General features: G+C 52.7%; 4 non-coding genes across 4 annotated transcripts; all 4 read left to right on the top strand.

The window, feature by feature from the left end:
• Positions 1 to 2,222: 2,222 nt before the first annotated feature.
• TRNAS-UGA lies at positions 2,223 to 2,304 on the top strand. The gene has a single exon. It is a non-coding gene; the product is annotated as a tRNA-Ser (tRNA).
• An 870-nt stretch (positions 2,305 to 3,174) lies between these two features.
• On the top strand, positions 3,175 to 3,247 carry TRNAF-GAA. The gene has a single exon. It is a non-coding gene; the product is annotated as a tRNA-Phe (tRNA).
• Positions 3,248 to 6,967: 3,720 nt separating this feature from the next.
• On the top strand, positions 6,968 to 7,061 carry TRNAI-UAU. The gene is made up of 2 exons: positions 6,968 to 7,005; positions 7,026 to 7,061. It is a non-coding gene; the product is annotated as a tRNA-Ile (tRNA).
• A 3,905-nt stretch (positions 7,062 to 10,966) lies between these two features.
• On the top strand, positions 10,967 to 11,038 carry TRNAC-GCA. Its single transcript has one exon. It is a non-coding gene; the product is annotated as a tRNA-Cys (tRNA).
• The last annotated feature ends 902 nt before the right edge of the window (positions 11,039 to 11,940 follow it).

Below are 11,940 nucleotides of genomic sequence, written 5' to 3'. Positions count from 1 at the left end.
CATTAAAAACCTAGCAAAGCTGTCCATCAGCTGAAATCAGTTCCAATCCTCTAAGTGTCTAGTTTATGTTTTCATCAATTAAACAAAGGTATCATACGAATGTACATTTGCAGATCCCTCTTCTCCAGGAGCTATGTTGTGCAGAAGAACAAAGAACCACATCCAGTTGCAGTTCAGGAGTCTGATGATAAATGTTCTGAAGGCTGGAAAAAATGCCTTCTAGTGAGCTATTGAACAAGCTCAACCTGTTTAGCTTATCAAAAGAAGATTGAAAGGTGACTTCATTGAAGTGTTGAAGGGCCTTAATGGAGAGAAAAGGTTGTGTATTAAAGGGCTCTTTAATCTAGCAGAGAAAGGCATAACAAGACCCAGTGGCTGGAAGGTGAAAAGAGACAAATTCATATTACAAATAAGACACAAATATTCAACAGCGAGGATGATTCACCACAGGAACAAGCTACCAAGGAAAGTGGTGGATTTGCCATCTCCTGATGTCATTTCATGAAGACTAGATGCCTTTCTGGAATGTGTTTGCCCCAAAAGTAGCTCTTGTGTCATACAGGAGGCCTATGATATGCAGGGGGTCAGATTAGATGCTCTAATGGTCTCTTCTGGCCATAAAGTCGACTAATTTCTGAAAAACTGAGTATAGCATTGGGAGCAGCGTCTGATGTTTTCCTGTCTAGCCGGCTTGCTGCCTAGAACGAACGCTCCTTGAGTGGGGTGATCCCCAGGGAGCAGCTCAAACCTCCAAAGTGCCTGGGCAGGGGCAGGACATTAGCACAGCAAGGGAGGGGTGTGGCAGTGACATCACAAAGGCCTTTTGCAGGACCTCAGACTATTGGTCAAAGATGGTGGGGAGGTGGTGACCTCACAGAGAGATGCTGACATCAGCCAGGCAGGACAGGCGCGAGGGGCCAGGGAAACCTCAGAGACCCCTGTGGCTTTGCTTCAGCAAGTCTCCTTCTCCAGGTCTCTCTTTGAGGACTGAGAGAGTATTCGGGTTCACGTACGTGAGCACCAGGAGGAACCTCTTTTGAGTTTTCTCCTCCCGTTTTAGTGATTTTACTAGAAAACAGCCTGTCCCTGTTTAGAAGGTAAGAGCCTCCTCGAGATTTGAAACCTGTTCAGTCTGATCCATCTGGTGACAGTTGAATTCTAGGCATGGAAAACACGAACTTAAGGAGGCAGAATTTTATTCCGCACCTGGGATTTTGTCCCTTAAAATCACTGGGGTCATTAGGGTTTGTCCTTTTTGTTTCGCCTTTTCCTCCATCCATCCCGTCCTCCTTTCTCTTTGTCTCTTGCTTCTTTTGTCCTTTCACCTGTTCCCCTCCCAACACCAGGAGCGGTGTGTGTGTGTGTTGCGGGGGAGTGCTCGGCAGCTCCCACTGTGGGAGGTCCACCCAAAAATGTGGGGCTGAAATAGTGCTCGGGCAGTGATCCCCACCGGTGACCTGGGCCACCCTTTGGGCTCTCTGGTGAGAACCCTCAGCCTCCCGTCCTGTCTCTACCCTGATTGGCTGAGCAGGGGGTTATTGACAGGGAGGAGATTCAGATCCTTGTTGTTCTCTTTTAAGACCAAGGAAATAAGTCAGAACCTGTTATATGTTGACAAATTTTGCTGCATTAATTGTCCCTGAGCAGTTCATGATTCTCTCTAACGTTGCAGTTCTCCCCAAATACTTGCTGAATAATTACTGTTCACTGTTGTTGGTCTGGAGCTCATCTGAGAGCACTTTATTCAGGTCATTTAGTGTTTGAAATTCACGATCTGATGGTAGGTATGAAAATCAGGGCTCTTGGGTCCTATTCCCAACTCTGCCACTGACTGGCTGTGTGACCTAAGACAAGTCAATTCTCCTTTCTCAGCCTTGGCTTCTCCCTCTTTCAAGTAGGGATAATAATGACCCGCTCCTACCTACCTCACGGTGGCTGGAGGACAGGGATCCATTGGAGAGTGTCACTAGGAGTATCAGAGGGGTAGCCGTGTTAGTCTGGATCTGTGAAAGCAGCAAAGAGTCCTGTGGCACCTTATAGACTAACAGATGTATTGGAGCATGAGCTACTGCACATGGCTAAGCAAAGAGAACAAACCCCAAATCCCCCCTGTGCTTTGGGAGCCAGGTTTGCGGTGGGAATTCTGTAGTTCAGATGACTTCACGCCTGGGCATTGGGATTATTTACCAGTTTCTCTGGCATGGGGCAGTTTTGTGCTCACAGCTGTGATGGCCGAGTGGTTAAGGCGTTGGTCTTGAAATCCAATAGGGTTCCCCTGCGCAGGTTCAAATCCTGCTCACAGCGAGGCCTGTGTTTTAGCCAGTCTCTCACCCAGGCAACACCTCTGTACAACCCCCTGAGACACTCTCAATTCTCTCCCCACCCCAAGTAAATCCTGTTCTGCTCCTTTCATAGAGATCCCTGGGACACCGCCTCACACTGTGTCCCTGAGGGGTCAGGCAAACTCTCAGTGCCTGAAGCCTCTGCCACTCACCTAATGCCCCATAGATCAGCCATAGCCCTGGTTCTGCTCCTCTCTCTAGAGTGCGAAAGGAGCCAAGTCAGCGACTCCATGGGAGCTACGGGGCTGCAGAACCAACAGAAAAAAATGGTGCTCAGCACCCACTGGCAGCCAGCTCCCCCCCTGCCCCACTACAGGCCTTACTGACAAGCTCCTCCTCTTCCCCTTCAGCACCTCCCACTTGCCAGTGACCAGCTGTTCAGTGGGGTGCAGGTAGGGAGCCAACAGCCACTTCTTACTCCCCACAGCTAAGGGCGCCGGGTTCCTCTGGTGGGGGTGTGGAGCAGCCATTCGTTTTCCTGTTCGCACTCCTCTGCGGTGTGAAAATCGGGGAGGGGAGGCAGAAGCCCCACTTCCCTCCCGAAATGACGCCCAGTGGGGGAAGCCAGGACAACAGGGTGGGGCGGCAGGTGGTGGCCAGACTCTCACCGCCAGGGTCTAGTCTAGCTCAGGGTCCAGCTCAACTTCCTCCCCGCGCCACTGGCCCCCAGTCCCCTTCCGCCACCAGGTCAACCCGGGCACTAGGGCAGGAACGGGGTGAGGCAGCAAGTCAAGCTGAGCAAGGCAGGCAAAAGTGACGTCCTTTTTGTGTGCAACGCCTGCAAAAACCTCCTGGACAGAGAAGCAACAGGCCAAAATACTAGCACACAACTGCCAAAGTAGCTCAGTTGGGAGAGTGTTAGACTGAAAATCTAAAGGTTCCTGGTTCAATCCCAGGCTTTAGCAGGCCCTTTCATTCCCTCTTTGTACAGTGGTGGCTTTCCCTCTGGGAGCGCAGGGGTGCCTGCACCCAAGGTGAGTTCTTGGGCCCTGCAATAGGGGGAAAAAAGAACTGTGGGCTTCTGCCCCTAGTTGGCTGGCCTGACCCTTAACAATGAGGGACGGGAGCTGTCTCTCCTACATGAGTTATTGGTGGACCCAATTTGGCAGGAAGAGAGTGAGGCAGGGTGGCCCTCAGGAATGGTGCCAGAGGAGGTGCTGGGCAGTGACAGGCAGGAAAAGGGGATGAAAACTCCTCTGTGCAGCTGAGGGAGGGCAGTACCAGGGAAGGGAAGGGGCATCTGGGAAGGTGGAAGGGATTTGGGGGCCCAGGAGGAGATGCTTCATGTTCATTGGCTAGGAGCAGCTGGGCTTGGCCATGGTGGGTGTTCAGGAAATGCACATTAACAACTCTAGGGTAGCTTGATAGGCAGAGGGTGATTGGTGGAAGGGCCCATCTCTCTGGTCCTCCAGGCAAGTGAAGAACGAGGGGGTTGGAGTCTTGTTCTTCACATTTGCGGTGCGAGTACAGAAGGGGCTGGAGCTCCCACCAGGGAGGGCATTACTGGTGGGCTTTGTGCTCTGCAGCACTGGTTATGGCTATATTAGTGTGTATGGTCCCCAGTTAAGGTGTAAAATGAAAGGTCTATGAAGGAACTGGCTCCCTTCCTCTAGACCGCACGGTTTTTGGTGTCCGGGGGGGGGGGGAAGATTTCAATTGTCGCACTGGCCTGAGGACTGCTGGTCCTGTTTTCCCAATCGTCAGAGGAAACTCTTCTATGACGAGCACTACCTGGCGCAGGTCTGTAGCGAGGTCGGCTTAGAGAACGTGTTTCTCCACAGTGGAACCAGTGGAGGGCGGGTGGTAGCCTCCTATTCCTCTGACCCGAGCTCACACCAGCCGCAGAGGGGATACACCTTTCTGCGGGGACAGGCCAGGAGTCGCACTGACTGGATTTACGTGAAGGAGAGCACGTCAACAGCCCAGTGCAAGGTGGTGCCTATGGAGTGTTCAGATCACGCAGCTCTCACCGTGTGCTCAATGTGGGCAATTCCCTGACCCAGGGCAGAGGATATTGGAAGCTGAACATCCAGAGCTTGCAAGATAAAGGAGCAGGGGCATGAGGCCTGGCAGTGTCGGCAGAACGGGAAAGCATCAGAGGATTCTATGGCAAACAGGGGGATTGGTGGGAATCGGTGAGGGAGGAGTTGGCGGCTTTGTTCCGGCAGTTGGGCAAACACCGCAACATTAAAGAAACCAACGGTGCCAAGTCCTGAAGCATCATCTGTGGAATTTCCACAAGAGCATCCAGGCAGGGGAGCTAGTCAGCCTGTGACTGTACGACCGGATCAAGTGACAGCTAGCCGAGTTCCAGGAGATGAGGCTGCAGCTGGCTGATTTGAGCGGGAGCACCAAGTGAAGGGAGGGGTGGCCTCCCCTGACATTTTTGCAGCCTGCAGGGAATGGAGACAAAGCAGGGGGATGCAGGGACTCAGGGCAGGACCCATGGATCTGGTGGAGCAGGACCACAGTGGATGGAGGAGGAGAGAGAGTCCTGCGAGAGGAAGCCACTGGTGGGAAGCAATAATTGCAGAGTGCAAACCAGCCAAGAGTCACAGAGGTCAAGAAAATGAAGTAGCAGCAGGTCTCATGGTGTAATTGGTGGCACTCAGGAGTTTGAATCCTGGAATATGAGTTCAAATCTCAGTGGGACCTCCTGGAGATATGTTAGTTTGCTGCAAAGCCCTGGAGCTCAATATGATTGGCTACCCTCTCTCAGGGTGAACTAGAGTGAGTTTTTTCCCTCCTGCTGGGTGACTGATGGCCACTGGAGATAGGTCTTTGGTCCGGCTGGTTCAATGGAATGGCGGCTATAGGTTGGGGTCCTAGAACTTAACAGTCTGGCTAGAGATTCCTGTGGTTTGACCATATGGTTGTTTCTCGCTGCTTCACCTGATGTCCACAACTTTGGTCCCTGCAGCTGCCACACTCTTCCTCTTGCCCACACGGCATTTAAAGGAAGGAGGGCCAGGGCCAGGCTTCATAGTCAGGGCTAGGCAGGAGGGAGGAAGGGTCGCAGGCTGGAGCCCAGCACCTCTCCTCCTCTGGGCACCTGGAGCAGAGGCGGCTGGTGCTGACAGCTCCAAGGGAAGCTTAAAAGCCACAGAGCAACCAAGGGCAGGGCAAGAGGAGGGGAGAACCATGCCTATGTGTGGCCAGCAGACAGCCACAAAGACACCCGGCCAGCCTGCTCCCTGCTCCCTGCCATGTCAAACCCCCACTGAAGGCCACCCACAGACCAGCATTCGTTCTGCGGCCGGCCAGCATCACAAGGTGGTTGGAAAGCAGGTGGGGCCTCTGACCATTTCCACTCAATGGGCTCCTTTTGGCGGTGGGGCAGGAGATATTTCCCCCAAGAGGCTTTTTCCCAGCTGCTGAGAAGCACAGAAGTACCTGGTGTTTGCTCTTGCGGTGAAAGGGGTTAATACATTTAGGCGGCCTGGCTAGCTCAGCTGGCAGCACCTCTGGTTCTTACTCTGAAGGCTGAAGTTTCAATTCGGTGCTTGGGGCTCCTCTTCAACGATACAACACACAATCTGCTTAAGTCCCCACCCAGTAACCTGGGGAAACTAACCCTGGCCACTGGGTGCCTCTAAGAGGCGATACTTTCCCCACTCACACTCATGGAGTGTAGATAAGAAAAAGGAGGAAAATCACCTTGTATTAACTTGGGAAAACACCACAGTCAGGATTCATAACACAACACTATGAGCAAAACACCCACCCACAGTGTGCTGGGCAGTGACCTTTGGCCTCGGGCTCCTAAATCCAGACACCAGAAGCTCTGTGGATGTGCCCCTCCCTTCACTGCACCTCACCCACAGCTGCTGCCCTGGGTCAGTGAAAACCCAGAGTTCACCTCTCACCTCCCCGGGGGGAAAGCCCCTTTCTCCCTCCGCTGTCTGGCCACATTGCCGGCCACTTGCCGTTCCCCCCGTCACCGTTCTGCTGGCCACCCTCTCTGCTCTGGGACGTCTTGTGGTCCCACCAGGAGCGGGGCAGGCTCCCTAAAAGTAGCAGCCACCAGAGCCCGAACAGTAGCCCCACCCCTTCCACTCGAGGCCATGCCCCTGCCCCACCCCTTCTCCCCAAGGCCCCGCTCCTACGCTGCCTCTTCCCCCCAGACCTCACCTCCCGCTCACTGCTCTCCGTCCCCTCCCCACCCTCACTCGCCCTTACGGTCATTACAAAGTGGCAAGGCAGAGCCCTCCCATTTTTAAAAGCCCTGGGGTGTTGTTCCCCCCTGTTCAGGCACCCCTGGGGCCCTGCACTTCACACAGCTCTCCCTGATTTCAGCTGTTAGTGAGGGAGCCTCACTGCTAGCGCAGACTGGGCAGTTTCTTGCATGAGAGACACTGTCCCAAAGCAGGACTAATGCTAAGAGCTGGTTCTCAGTGGTTTCAGATCTGTTGGTCTGCAGCAAGACTCTCCATTGAGTCTTAACCAGCTCTGTTATTACACAGGGAAGAACAAAAGGGTCAAATGGGGCCTGGAACCCTTAAGAAGAATCCACCCCACCAAGTACAACACTTGTCGCTACCTGCTCTCAGCTCCACTGAGAATGTTTTGGGGTCACTCCTTGCCTGTATCAACCTAGGGGTCTCAGAGAATCACAATTAATAGGTGCTCCAGTGGTGCAATGGGTTAGCGCACAGTACTTATAAGGCAGTGCTGAGAGGAGCTATGCTGAGGTTGTGAGTTCAAACCTCACCTGGAGCACTGGTTTTCATTAACCAAGTGGCATCACCCCCTCATTTGGCCCTGTGGAAGGTAGAATTCCAGCCCAGGGGAACCTGAGGAGGAGTCAATAAAGGCCCCCTTCAATTATTACCTCCTCTCCAGAGCTCAGGTCAGAAGCTACAATCCTTTCTGTGCCACCAGCCCCTGTGCCAGGATCCCTCAAGCAGAGCCTGGAGTCCTGCCCAGGGCGTCTGTACTATTGACAAACACTAAGTGACAGGGACAAATCCCGCCTGGTGCGGGGAGGCAGGTTTGCTCTTCAAATTCTGTCGTTGGTACATTTCCAGGTCTGGGAATGTCCCACAACAGCATTTAATGGGAAGCTGCCTGCAGAACAGTTACACTGCACAGAGCTCCTGCGGAGGAGAGGTGGGAATTAGTAACATTTTGAGGATCGTTTGGGAAATGAGCCTTTGCTGACAAGGTTTGTCTCTGTTCATATTTCACCTTCAGGTGTTATGTTGAGGGATCTTTAGTATATTTTTGTGAGGTTAATAACTATCTCCTCAACTTTATTTACTCAACTTAAAAATTGGTGTCACTTGATTTTTGTATCTCCCTGTGACAATACAACTGACACGTGTGGGTTTCTACAGGGGGTCATGATGTTAAAGTTGGGGAATTCAGTCTCTGTACTTGTGTGGGGGGAGTGTTGCTTTTTCACAGCTGCCTCACTGCCAGGCACACCAGGCTGTTAGCTGCACCCACTGTCCTTGCCAGGGGCCCCTGCTGAACCCTGGGCGGCTGCACTGCCGTGCTGGGGTGACTCTGCAGGTGGCTAAGCTGCTGTGGAGCAATGTAGAGCAGGTGCAGGAAGGAGACGGGGGTCACTATTCACATTCTGAACTGCACAATTTTCCAAATTTGGGACTAGATGCATAGATTCATAGACTTAAGGTCAGAAGGGACCATTATGATCATCTAATCTGACCGCCTGCACAATGCAGGCCACAGAATCTCACCCACCCACTCCTGTAACAAACCCCTAACCTATGTCTGAGTTACTGAAGTCCTCAAATCGTGGCTTAGAGACCTCAAGGTGCAGGGAATCCTCCAGCAAGTGACCCCGTGCCCCAGGCTGCAGAGGAAGGCGAATGTCCGAGAACAATTCTAGGGGAAGGTGAATGCAGAGCAGTGACACTGGAGATGCCCAGACCTCCAGTGGGGGCAGCGTGGAAATTAATAATGGGAAGATCATTTGTGAAATTAGTCGTCACTGACAAGATTTGTCTGTTCCTATTACACGCCTTGGTGTTAGTTAGAGGAATCAGTACAGATTTTTACTATATTGATTAAACACTTAATTTTATTTACCCAAGCCAAAAACTTTAGTGTCACTTATTTTTTTCTCTGTCCTAGAAAGAATGAATTGAATTTTGTGACTTTCTGGAAAGTACAGCGAGATTAAATGTGGGGAATTCAGTCTCTGTGTTTGCGAGCTGATGTTTTCCTCTCACAGGTCAGTGCCTGCACTGAAATACCAAGAGGGATCTAAGGGCTGGTGTACGCTGGGCACTGAACTGGCAGAGCGACGTCTCTCAGGGTGTGAAACCCCCACCCCAAACCCATAGACTTAAGGTGACCTAAGCCCGGGTTAGATAGTGCTAAAGAAAAGGAAGAATTGTTCTGTCCATGTAGCTATGACAGGGATGGGAAAACCCCTCCAGTCACTATCTACTCCAGAGTGCTATAGCAGTGCCACTGCAGCATTTTAAGTGTAGACAGAGTGAAAGTAGATGTGGCTCCAGTTTACGCTCTGGATGCTCAGGCACTAAGTCTACACTAATAATAACAACAACACAGTACTTGCATAGTTGGCAGGGTTTGAACCTGCGCAGGGAGACCCCAATGAATTTCTAGCCCGTCGCCTTAACCACTCGGCCACAACTACTGGATGTACAGCTGTATCATTACATGATGATTCTGTTCTCACTGAATTGTCACTTCAAATTGTTTGCTCAGACCAGCTTCCCCAGCACACTCACTGCTGCACATCAGTGTAAGTGTGTCCTTAGGTGAACAGCAAGAATTCCTGCCCATTTCCCTTCCGGCTGGAGCAAGATGAGAGTGTGTTTGTGTTAATAGCATTGCTGTAGATTGTTGTTCATTCCCCACTCTGACAATTCAGACAGTCCCTTTCCCATTCAAATCTCCAGCACATCGTTCCAATAGCAGGGGGCAGGATTTCTCTGGGGCACTGAAATTTGTTCAGGGGGCTGGTGCATGAACTCAGCATTGCTTTCCACCCTTGATGTTTCATGGACTAACAACAGCAGCAGAAAGAAAGAGCCGAGCCAACATCTCCCTGGCAGGGATGCAGGTGCCACGTCCCCTCTGTCTGACCATCGCCATTGCAGGAGAGAAGGGTTCACTGGAATCGAATGCCCTGGCTCAGACCAGAGACACACGGAGGTTTTGCTGTTCACGGATCTGTGCAAAGGAAATTGTGTCTCTGTGTGAAATTGAGGCAGGACATGAAACACCCAATGCCCTAAGGAATGTGGGTGAAGGACTCGGGCTGAGCAATGATTTAACAGGGGTTTGTTTCAATTTATTGGCCTGATTAAAACTATGGCTAAAAGCCCCCTGTACCAGGGGCTGCGGGACAGGACAGGCAGTTCTGCGCGGAGTGTTCAGAGCTGCCCCGTATCTGCCCTTTCTCTGCTCCGCCCCTGCTCCCAGAATGCACCAGGCCCTGGACTGAACTCTTCCCCTGCCGGCCGAGGTGGTTTCCTTTGCTGTGATCCTGTTGGCTTGGCAGGGGGGGAAGTGACAGTCCCACCCCAGAGCCAACGTCCCCGTCACCCTGACCCCTGACCCCCAGCAGTGCAGGTCAGCCAGGAGCTGGGCCCTGCCAGGCACTCAGGGGCGTCTCCCCTGCAGCTGGGGGCTCTCCCCAGCGTGGTCTGTGGGAGCTCACGCACTAATGGGGCAGCGGCAGCAGCCGCGTGGTGGGTTGGGCTGGTGACCCAGGTCCATCTCCTGGGGTCGGCTGGGTTCATGCTCAGGCGACTGGCCCCAGCCACCGGCCGAGCCCCACGGCCACGCTGCTGCTATTACCGCACTAGCCCCTCACACCCCCATTCCCTCACTGAAGCCAGGAGAAGGTTTGCAGGGAGGAGGTGGGAAGGGTTTGACCCCAATATCCCAGAGCTGATTCTCCTCACAAAGGGGTGTGTTCATGTGGTGGGTGATGTGTGCAGCGCCCTGTGCCCAGGAGGAGGGGACTGGGGCTCTGCCGGCAGGAAGATTTATCCTGCAGGAGCCCTGCCTCCCTCCCCCAGGGGTTCCCCTGGAGCAGAGAAGCTTTGAATCCTCGCTGGAGACTAGAGACGCCCGAGCAGCACAAGCTGCCTGGCAGAGGTTCTGGATCAGGGCCTCACGGGCACATTGGGTTCATTCCCTCAGGGCTGCCCTGCCCAGTGCCAGGGCTGCTCTCACTCCCCAGCACAGAGGGGGCTGCAGGCTCTTTGCCAAGCTGGGTCCCAGCTCAAGGCAGATTTAACACTAGCAGGGGGCCCAGGTATGTGCTGGTGCCGCTCAGGGAGGGAATCTGGGCCAAAGCCTGATTAGAAATTGGGTAACACTGAAGTGGGACTAGAAAGACCCTTGATGGGACGTGGCGGGTAGGTAGCCCCCATTGTGTACCGTGCCCTCACCGAGAAGTCTCTGGGAGAGTGGATTCTTCCTGATGCGCCACCAACACGTCTCGTTGGTCCTGATGTCGGCTGCTCCTTTCTTGATACTGACAAGCTAGTTGTGGGCGTTTCCCACTCACCCCATAGCTCCGGAATGCACAGACAGCAACACTGGTGTGGAAGAAACGAACTCCACTCTCAGGTTTCAAGATCCTTGAGATCACTGACTTGCCAATGTAATTGTCAGGGGGTATAGCTCAGTGGTAGAGTGTTTGACTGCAGATCAAACGGGCCTTGGTTCAACTCCAAATGCCCCCTTAAAAGCCTGGTCCTTCAACAAAAAGTAATTGCATATCCATTTCCATTATGTTCAGGAGCTCCACTGACTAGGGATGAATGGAAACACTCAACATTTTCCTGTGCAAATGCGTAAAAATCTAGCAAATATGTCCCCCAGCTGAAATCAGTTCCAATCCTCTAAGAGTCTAGTTTATATTTTCATCAATGAAACAAAGGCACATGAAGACACATTTGCAGGTCCTTGGCCTCCACGGGCTACAATGTGCAGAAGAACAAGAACCACATCCACTTGGGAGGCATGGACTAGTCTGTATTACATTTGGTAAGTAAGTTGCCATTGGGACTGAAAACTCTACTGGAGGTGGACAGGAGCCTGCTGAAAAAATAAAATAACCAAGATTTACCAAACTCCCTGTTACACATTCAATCCAATCTTTTTTCTATTTTATTAACCTGGGAGCAAGTTACCAGTGACCCAGGGCTGGGGTGGAAGAAGGTGCAAGTGCGGGGAGGAGCCCAGGGCTGGGGCAGCAGGGGGTGTGTGGGTGGGGGAGCACTGGTAGGGGGGAAGGGGAGAGTCGAGAGCTGGGGCAGCACAGAGTGTGTGTGGGGGAGATCCCAGGGCTGGGTTGGCAGGGGTGTGAGTGGTGGGAGGCCCAGAGCTGGGGAGGCAGGGGGTGCAGGTGTAGGGAGGGGAGAACCCAGGGCTCGGGCAGCAGGGGGATGGGAGGGCAGACACATTTTTTTTTTGCTTGGGGAGGCAAAAAACCTAGAGCCAGCCCTGCCTCCACATACCGTAAGGTAGGTAGGAGCGGATCATTATTATCCCTACTTGAAAGAGGGAGAAGCTCAGGCTGAGACAGGAGAATTGACTTGTCTTAGGTCACACGGCCAGCCAGTGGCAGAGTTGGGAATAGGAC

This window comes from Mauremys mutica, unplaced genomic scaffold (assembly GCF_020497125.1).
Source record: "Mauremys mutica isolate MM-2020 ecotype Southern unplaced genomic scaffold, ASM2049712v1 Super-Scaffold_100199, whole genome shotgun sequence".
Lineage (NCBI taxonomy): Eukaryota > Metazoa > Chordata > Testudines > Geoemydidae > Mauremys > Mauremys mutica.
Note: the sequence above shows the minus strand (reverse complement) of the source record. Positions and strands in the feature narration are given on the sequence as shown.